The sequence below is a fragment of the Martes martes genome (genome assembly GCF_963455335.1).
Source record: "Martes martes genome assembly, chromosome: 13".
In the NCBI taxonomy this organism is placed as follows: Eukaryota; Metazoa; Chordata; class Mammalia; order Carnivora; family Mustelidae; genus Martes; species Martes martes.
The window spans coordinates 60235687-60245524 of NC_137901.1; positions in this window are offsets into that span (position 1 = coordinate 60235687).

Consider the following 9838-nt stretch of genomic DNA (forward strand, 5'->3'; position numbering starts at 1 on the left):
GGTGCCACTACTAGAATAAGGGGGAACATGATTTGTCTCCTAAGATGCTAGGAGACAACTGTTCTCCTACTCAAATTTGTGATTTTCCTCTTAGGAAACATTACCCTGGAGGCCTTTCTCCTTTCCTGGCCGACAGTCCCGTGAGGAGAAACCCCAGCAAAGAATGTCCCGCATGGTTTCTGCGGCTCTTGCCCCAGGCCCAGCCTTTTCCCGGGGGTCTCCGCCTCGCTGCCTTAACACACAGTCCAGAGATCCTCCCACATTCCCGGTAGGCAGGTCTGCTCCATCCCGGGGTCTCTCCAGCCCTGAGCTGCCCACTTGGAAAGGCTTTCCCTGGCATGGAGATGCGGAATGGCAGCGTTCCTCAAAACACAGCCTCTGCTTTTAGCATTGTGACAAAAGAGGCACTTGGAGCACTCCCTGCTCCCTTCTGTTTTGTTCTCCTTCTAGAATAGGACGCTGCAGGGACATAGAGGCTGTTTCGCAGGGAAGGCTCAGAAACAGTGCCTTTGAGGGACCATAAAAGCCTCCTGGTGAAGGTTTGCTATATAAGGAGCTCTGCTGAGGAGCCTGCCCTCTGCGGGCTGGGGCTGCGGCTGGGGCTGGGCCGGGTGCTCCAGGAGGAAGGAGAAGGCCCCAGAAACTGCTCACATCTCACTCGCTAAGCCCTCTTTCCAGCACCTTCAGAGGAGCCCAGCACTGGCCCTGCCTCTCCCTGACTGAGGGCTTGCGTCACTTCCCCAGGATTCTGCAGTCCTGGAAAGAGACTGCCCGGCTTCCAAAAAAGGAATTTTCCCTGATGTGTCTGATCCTGTTGACTCAGCCGGCGCCCTCCCTCGGTGTGTCCTTTTCCTCACCGTGTCCACAGGGCACCCTGGCCTGTTTTGGGGGGAGGGGAGTTAAGCAAAAGGATGATGGGGAAATGCTGCCTCACCATCAGAAAAGGATCCATTCAGAAGGACTACTTAGAGTCTGGGGGCTTTTCTCTTCCCCTGATGCTGTGTGGTGCTTTACTGGGATGGCCTGTGTTGGAGCAGCCCTGACAGAGCTCTCAGGGAAGGCTAAACCCGGGCCTCGGGCCTCGGGGTTCCGGCCTCGAGGCTGTAATGCTCAAGGCCTGCGGAGAGGGGAGGCAAAGGCTGATTTTGCAAACATCAAAGGCTCCCGAGGGCCCTTCATGAGGCTTTTGATGGGAGAGAACTAGCAGAATTAAAACCTGCTTCATGTCTGGGCGGGGTCCCAACAGGTGTGCCTCCCTCTTGTCCCCGGTTTGAGTTAGGCGACACGCATTCCAAATGTGACACTTTCTTGTTCTAATCTTAGTATCTCCACACCCCACATTTAGTCCGCTGGCTGGGAGAACGGTGGGGTCGCTGTGGCTGCTCCCTGGAGCTCCCCCCAGTGTAGACCTTGCAGAGAAAGAGCAAAATATAAGGTTTGAGATGTCACCAATAACGAAGTCACTGGCCGAAGCTGCTCCAGTGTCATGTGTCCCTCGCAAGGGCTCAGGGTGTCTCCTTGTGCCCTTGATTTACTGACTTCTAGAAGCACAATTCAGAAACGGGAACTCATGCCTAGGCACTCCGGGTCTGTGACCTCCCACTTCGGTGTGCACCCCAATGTTTATTAGTGTGCCCCCTTTCTCAGTCACACATACACAGCTCCACGTCCCCACCCGTCCTGCCATCTCCACTGGGTGACCGAGCCAGGCATGGACTGAGAGCGTTGCCCTGGCTATAGACAGACTCTGGTTAGGATCACCCGGCTGTGAGCAGACTTCCTGTCACAGGACTCTGCATTTGTACAATGAAGATTAAAATGAGGTGGTCCGGGAATTCCATTCCCAGACAGGTGTTCTCGGCACGGGTTTGAGAAATGTTAACAGGGGCGCCTGGGTGGCTCAGTGGGTTAAAACCTCTGCCTTCGGCTCAGGTCATGATCCCAGGGTCCTGGGATCGAGCCCCACATCGGGCTCTTTGCTCAGCGGGGAGCCTGCTTCCCTCTCTCTCTCTGCCTGCCTCTCTGCCTACTTGTGATCTCTGTCAAATAAATAAATAAAACCTTAAAAAAAAAAAGAAAAGAAAAGAAAAATGTTAACAGGGCGCCTTCTGTCAGCCTGGCACTTTCCAATTCCCCACATTTCTACTCTTCTGCCCAACACCCCCCCACCCGGGAAATTGTCTGTTGCTTGCTGGCCCCGGGACCCCAAGTCAGGGACTTGTCAGACAAGGATCTTAAAACCAGAATCAGTTCCTCCAAGGCAAGTTCTCTTTCTCCTCACACAGCACGGCAGCTGTTTGCTTTCCTTCTTACACAGTGAAGGTGTGCATGGCCGCCCGTCAGAGCTGCCCCCCTCACCGAGAGGGCCACAGTCTGGCTCAGCGCCTGGCCCGCCTGGGGACACGGGGTTGCTTTCCCTCAGTGTCCAGGCCTAGGAGATGTGCCCTTTCTCCAGAAAGCCACGCCCGGCGTGCTCATGGCCCGGGGAGGAGCCACAGACAGTGATCTGCCCCCACATCCGAGGAGTGCTGTTCCCACTCAGGGGGTCCTGCCTCGTTCCCTCTCCTTTCTCTTGCTCCCTCTTCCTTTCCTTGCTACCGTTATCTTAGCTTCTACAAGGGAGTTGGAAACACCCTCATATGAATACCTGCGAACACCAGGCTTGTTCTGGGGTTCCTTGTGTTTGTCACACCCTGAGAAAAGCCCAGCTCCGAGGGAGCTCCTTCCCCGGCCTCAGAGAGAGGCCAAGGTCAAAACATGCCACGGACAGACTCCCAACTGCACAACTGATGCCCCAAACTCTTGGAGCAGGTTTAAGTCCCGGGACACAGATGATTGGACAAGGAGAGGAGATTTCCCCCTCAGCTTTGTAGCGATGGCCAACTGGGGAGAGAAAACACACATGACATTTAAAGAAGTCTGGCTTTTTGTTTTTTTTTTTTTTTTTTTGTTTTTTTTTTTTTAAAGATTTTATTTATTTATTTGACAGAGAGAGAGTACAAGTAGACAGAACAGAAGGCAGAGGGAGAAGCAGGCTCCCCCGCTGAGCAGGGAGCCCGATGCGGGGCTCGATCCCAGGACCCTGGGATCATGACCCGAGCCGAAGGCAGACGCCTAACCCACTGAGCCACCCAGGCGCCCCAAGTCTGGCTTTTTGAACCAAATCGTCAGTTCACTACTTTTTGCTTCAAACCTCTGTTCCACTGAGCGGTGCCCTCACCTCACACCCCAGGAGTTCATGCCAGGTGCTTTGGGGCTAATACGTCAAGGCGCCCTCAGGACCCGTGTCCCACCCAGGCCTCCCCCAAGTTGCCCACTGGCTTTGGAGCTCAGCTTCTGAAGGTCATCCCGCATCTTCCCTGCCGCACCTGCGCGGAGTCCTCGCGCCTCCCTTGCCCGGAATCAGGTCTTCCCAGGCTTGGCCAGGACCTGAGCCGTCCCCTCCGCCACCGTACAACAGTTGTGGTGTTGGGGCTCCCGACCCGTGCCAGGCGTGGACAATTCCAAGGTGTGCTGGCTTCCAGGCTCCACCAGGAGAGGGGGTACAGGTCTATGCCCATGTCAGCTCCCCAGGTTCCTGACTCCAGGATCTGGGATCCAGGATCTAGGATCCAGGATCTGACCCTTCCTAAAAGGATTCCATCTTTTCTAAGTGTAGCTTCTACTTCTATTACCCCTTTAGCAAGCGCAAAGGCCAGGGTACAAACTCAGCCCCCTCCCTGGAAGGCTCGGGGAGGGTGTGTGCCGAAAAAGCAGCCAGGCGCTGAAATCACTAGCCTGGTCACTGAGGCTGAGCCGCACATTCTCCTTGTCCACCTGGACGTGATTCACGGGAACTCAGTGAGGGGACATTTCAGATGGGGTGACACTCAAGCCTGCCAACACCTGTCTCGTTGGTATTTAGTTAGTGTAAGGACCTATTTTATATTTTTATATTTTAGCCAGAGGCCTCCATTGAGGTTAAACAATAACCTTGTTGTTTAACCCTTAAACTGTCCCTGCTCCCCTTCCCCCAGGGGACTTACTTAAAAACAAGTCCCGAAAACCAGCCTCAGGTAACAAAGCACAGATACAAGGATGGGTCAGGCCAGGTGGAAATATCCGATCAGTGGGGGGGGGGGGGGTTGCATACTGTCTCCCTAGTACCAAGGAGTATGGGCCCTGCCCTTTGGGAGCCTTTTGGGCGCCAATCCTAACCAAGGTGAAATTGTAATTCAATTGGTCACCTAGCAACACTGTGCAGTTTTCTCTGTGCGTTACAATTGCATTGGCCCCCTGGGCGTGGCCAGGCCCAACCGCAAGGCCTTTGCCCTTAAAAGCTAGTCCGTAAAGGGGAGCGGGGTCACCCTCTCTGTAAGAGGTGCAGCCCTGGCCGGCCAGTTTGATTCTTGATGCTTGGCACGAAATAAAGCTTTGCTTGACCTTCGCTTTGTATCAGTCTCTCTCCTTTAATCACGGACCCATTATTCAGGCATAACAGTTAGACCCCAAATATAGAAACAATTTGAAATCTAAAAGGCTGCGGCTTCCACTGGTCCCTGCAGGGTGAATTACCACTGCAAATGGCATTTTGCTTTAGAAATGATCACCTCTCTGGGCAAGGGCTGAGTGAGGGCAGATGAGGGCGCTTGGGTCAGGACGATGGCCCCTGAGGGCCAAGCTGTTGTCTCAACATGAGTCACAGATGTCCCCCGTGGGGGGCGGGGCAGCCGCGACCCAGGATGTTGGTGCTCTGCCCTCATCCTTGGTATGAACACTTTCAGGGGGTCACATCCCCTCCCAAGGCAGCTCATTCTATTTGTGGACAGTTTTGTTCGTTTTTTCTTTTCTTTTCTTTTTTATGTCAAATATCTGGGTCCCTAAGACTTGCGCTCACAGGTTTTGCTTCTGTCCTCTTGAGTTATAAAAAACAAATCCTACCTACTTCGCCACCCAGTGCCTTTAATCTCCCCGGGATGCCGGGCTGTAGTTCCTCCCAGCCCTCCCCACCCCCCCCACCCCGCTCCGGGCCACTCGGCTCTCCCAACCCCGCACCGACTCCGCGGCCCCACGTCCCAGGCCGGAAGGGAGCGCTCCGGGGAGCGCAGCCTCCTTTCGTCAACTTGGACTTGGCCTGCAGTCTCTGCCAGGGTGGCTGGTACAAGCTCGTAAAAGTACAAGCTTTAGGAAGGAGCAGAACGAAAGCAGATGGTGTTGCTGACTTGGGGGTCCCGCTCAGAGTGCGCAGCCCGGGAGGAGTCTGGGGCCAGTGCTCCGCGTGGCAGGGCGAGGAGGGGGCGTCCTGCAGGAGACGGGACCTTGGGCAGGGGGCGGGGCCTCTGGGGGGGGGGGGTGTTCTGAGCAGCAGGTGCAGGAAGGATAGCTCTAGGATCCCTCCCAGGGCGACTTGTAAACCTCTGGGAGGGAGAGAAGATCCCCTGCCAGGTTCCTGCGGGTTCCAGCAGGGCCTCTGGAGTGCGTGTGCTAATGCAGGTGTGTGAGTGCATGCCGTGTGCATGGTGTGTGCGTGTGCATGCTGTTTGCACGGCTGTGTGCCCGTGCTGTGTGCCTGCATGCACCTGTGTGGTTAAGGGGGAGACCTGAAACTGCTGAAGAGTTCGTGTGAAAGGCAGGAGGGGAGGGAGAGCCCAAAGAAGGTCTATTATTTTCATTGTAACATTATTTAAATATGTACAAACAAAATCAGATAGGAATCCTCTATTCTGATGGCTTCCATTCAACTGTTTTTTCAAATTTACATAACAAAAATAAACAAAACTGGAAACAACCACTAAATCCCGGTTCACAGCTTTAATATAATGTAGATGATGCTTGCTTAAGTTAAACTGGGGCTTGCAGTGGAACGCTGACTTGTTGGATGAGAACTCTGGGCTTGCTCAGATCCCTGCAAAGTTTCCCTTCACCAGACACTGTCCCACCACCTGCCGGCACCCCCTGCAGCATCTTCCCATAGAAAGTGCTCAATAAATGTTTGTTAATTAATGGAATAAATAAGTAAAGGGAGAAAGTTCTCCTCTACTCTTTTCTTTTGGAGAATTATTTGGCACACTACAATAATAAGCACAAAAATACACAGAACACGGAAATGCTCATATGATGCATAACATGATCATCTAAGTTGAAATATGATATAAAACTTCCAAGAGTGGGAATCCAATGCCCACTCAGAAGCTTGGCTTTGGGGAAAACCATTGTTCTCCCCTCTACCTGGCTGCCTGACTCTATTCTTTTTTTTTTTTTTTTTTAAATTTATTTGCCAGAGAGAGAGAGAGAACACAAGCAGGGGTAGCAGCAGGCAGAGGGAGAGGGAGAAGCAGGTTCCCTCCCCAGCAAGGAGCCCGATGCGGGGTTAATCCCAGGACCCTGGGACCATGAACCAAGCTGAAGGCAGATGTCCAACCAACTGAGCCACCCAGGCGCCCCTGCCCACCTGCCATTCTGCCTGACTCAGGGCACAGCTTCCCTGAGCAACATTATGAATCTGTATAATTAAAATAAAATACCACTCACTCTGAATCAGATCTCAGACCTCAGGCAAGGGTGAAACTTCACAAAGAATGTGAGAATTTTTTTTTTTTTTAAGTAATGGGAGCTATTCAGTTGTGAATGACTCAGCTTCCTGAAGATGAATGAAGCTTCTTCCCATCTTGCTGAAGAGTGAATTTAAGAAGAAAGAAAGACAGGGGTCCCTGGGTGGCTCAGTCTGTTAAGGTTAAGCTTTGCCTTGGGTCAGGTCTTGATCCCAGGACCCTGGGATCCAGCCTCTGCTAAGCAGGGAGCCTGCTTCTCCCTCTCCCTCTGCCTGCCGCTCCCCTTACTTGTGTGCTCCCTCTGTCAAATAAATAAATAAACAGATAATCTCAAAAAGAAAGAAAGAAAGGAAGGAAGGAAGAAAGAAAAGGCAGAAGTCAGTGCCAAGTGCATTCTTTCCTATTCCCTTCAATTTAACTTTTGGGATGAAAAATAGACATTTCAACAACAACAAGATGTGGCTTATTACTGATGGTGACATAAGTTTTGATTCATTCAAGTTGAAAATACTAAAATCATATATATCTATCAGAATGGCAATCATGGTATGGCAAAGCTCAGAATTAAAAGAAAATAGGTAATTGTTGCTAGGAAAACCATTCACACTTCAAGACATTTATAATAATGAAAACTTTCAAAAATGTAATCAAAGGAAATTGATAAAGCAAATGGAAAGCATTTAAAGGACACCAAACTTCTTAGGGTTGTCCATTATATGGTTAAAATAACAAACAGATTTAAAAATTAGTTTTTAGGCATGATAATGGTTATGTTCCCAAAAGAACTCCCTACCTTTTAGAACTACAAACAAAACTATTCACATATGGAGTAAATGATATTTGCGATATGCTTCAAGATACTTTGGAGTGGGGCAGGAAGTAAATGAGAATATAGCTGAAACAAAAGTACTCATGAATTGACCATTCTTCAAGGGTCCAGAGGGGTTCATTATGCTATTTTCTCTTTATGTTTAATATTTTCCATAATAAAAAGTGTTTAAAAATCAGGCATTTTCCAGGTGTTTGGGTGGCTCCGTTGGTTAAGGGTCTGATTACAGCTCAGGTCATGATCCCAGGGTCCTGGAATCGAGTCCCACATAGGGCAGGGAGCCTGCTTCTCCCTCTCCCTCTCTCAATAAAGAAATAAAATCTTTTAAAAATAATAAAATAAAATAAAGTAAAATATCTAATGTGCCTGACAAGCTGGAAACTGAAGTAAGAAGACAGGTTGAGCCTCAGTGGGCAACCTGTGGGGCTCGAGCCAGAAAAGCAGAGTGAAAATGCATCATGCTGTGTATATTCACTGTCATACACAACTGGAATGGAAGTATTTAACATTTTAGAAGAGAAAAACATTAAAAAATATCTAGGGGTGCCTGGGTGTCTCAGTGGGTTAAAGACTCTGCCTTCAGCTCAGGTCATGATCCCAGGGTCCTGGGATTGAACCCCATGTGGGGTTCCCTGCTCAGCGGGGAGCCTGCTTCTCCTTCTCCCTCTGGCTGCCACTCCCCTGGCTTGTGTGCTTGCACACCTGCTCTCTCTCTCTCTCTCAAATAAAATCTTAAAAAAAAAATCACTGAATGTTGCACTTTAAATGGGTGAGCCACAAGAATGTGAATTACAGTGCAATAAATTTGTTATTTAAAATAAAGAAATAGGGGCGCCTGGGTGGCTCAGTGGGTTAAAGCCTCTGCCTTCGGCTCAGGTCGTGGTCTCGGGGTCCTGGGATCGAGCCCCGCATCGGGCTCTCTGCTCTGTGGGGAGCCTGCTTCCTCCTCTCTCTCTGCCTGCCTCTCTGCCTGCTTGTGATCTCTCTGTCAAATAAATAAATAAAATCTTTAAAAAATAAAGTAAAATAAAATAAAGAAATAGGGGCACCTGGCAGATTCAGTGGGTTAAAGCCTCTGCCTTCAGCTCAGGTCATGATCCCAGGGTCCTGGAATGGAGCCCTGCATCGGGCTCTCTGCTCGGCAGGGAGCCTGCTTCCCTTCCTCTCTCTCTGCCTGCCTCTCTGCCTACTTATGATCTCTGTCTGTCAAATGAAAAAATAAAATCTTTTAAAAAATATTTAAAAGAGATATTTGAAAATTATAAATTATAGTCTAGGAGAAGCACCAATACTTTTGATTTTATCAGAAAGAACATTTTCTGTTATTAAAAATAAAGATTAGAGCACCTGTGTGGCTCAGTTGGTTAAGTGTCTGCCTTCAGCTCAGGTCATGATCTCAGGGTCTTAGGATCGAGCCCCACCTTGGGCTCCATGCTCAGCGGAGAGCTTGCTTCTCCCTCTCTGTATCCCTGCCATTCTGCCTACTTGTGCTCTCTATCTCGCTGTCAAATAAATAAAAAACCTTAAAAAAATAATAACAAGTTAATTCTGTAAATTATAAAATTGATCAAATATTTAAAATAAACCAAGCTTGGGGCGCCCGGGTAGCTCAGTGGGTTAAAGTCTCTGCCTTCAGCTCAGGTCATGATTCCAGTGTCTTGGGATCAAGCCCCACATCGGGCTCTCTGCTCAGCAGGGAGCCTGCTTCCCTTCCTCTCTCTCTACCTGCCTCTCTGCCTACTTGTGATCTCTGTCTGTCAAATAAATGAATAAAATCTTAAAAAAAAATAAAAAATAAAATAAACCAAGCTTGAAGGAGAGGACACTGTTGAAATGGAGGCACAGGAAACACCATTTGTGGATACAAACAATGAAACACAAACTCCAGGAGAAAACTGTTTTTTTCCCATTGATTATGTCTAACCAATTACATTACAAAACACTTGTGGTTTGATGACAAAAGTGAAAAATGGAACAATGTTTTACATTATTTCAAGTTATTGAATTATGTTCCATGGCTTGAAAATGAAAAATCAACAAGAGGAAGACACTAAATAACGGCATTCTAATAGAGTTTTTTCACAGGTTGGCTAATGACGGAGATACTGTATAAAATCTCAGGCAGTGTTAGAGAAGTCTAGAAGTCTTTTGAATGGAATTACTGTTGGTTTTGTAGCACTCATGAGTATGAAGAGCAAATACCACTGAGGCGAAGAGCAGTTCTCCATACAAGACACCCAATGTCTATCGATGTCATTCCCTGGGTCAGACCATGGCTCAGACAATGGCGTCATTTAACTAGCAGTCACCAAGTCATACAGGGAGGTCACATGAACATTTCCTAAAAACCAAAAAGTGATTGAAAATTACTAAAATGATTTGACAAATTATGCTACAACTTGTATCACATGATTGGGAGTTTTATCATATATAGGTTTTTAAAAAAGATTTTATTTATTTATTTGACAGAGACTGAACA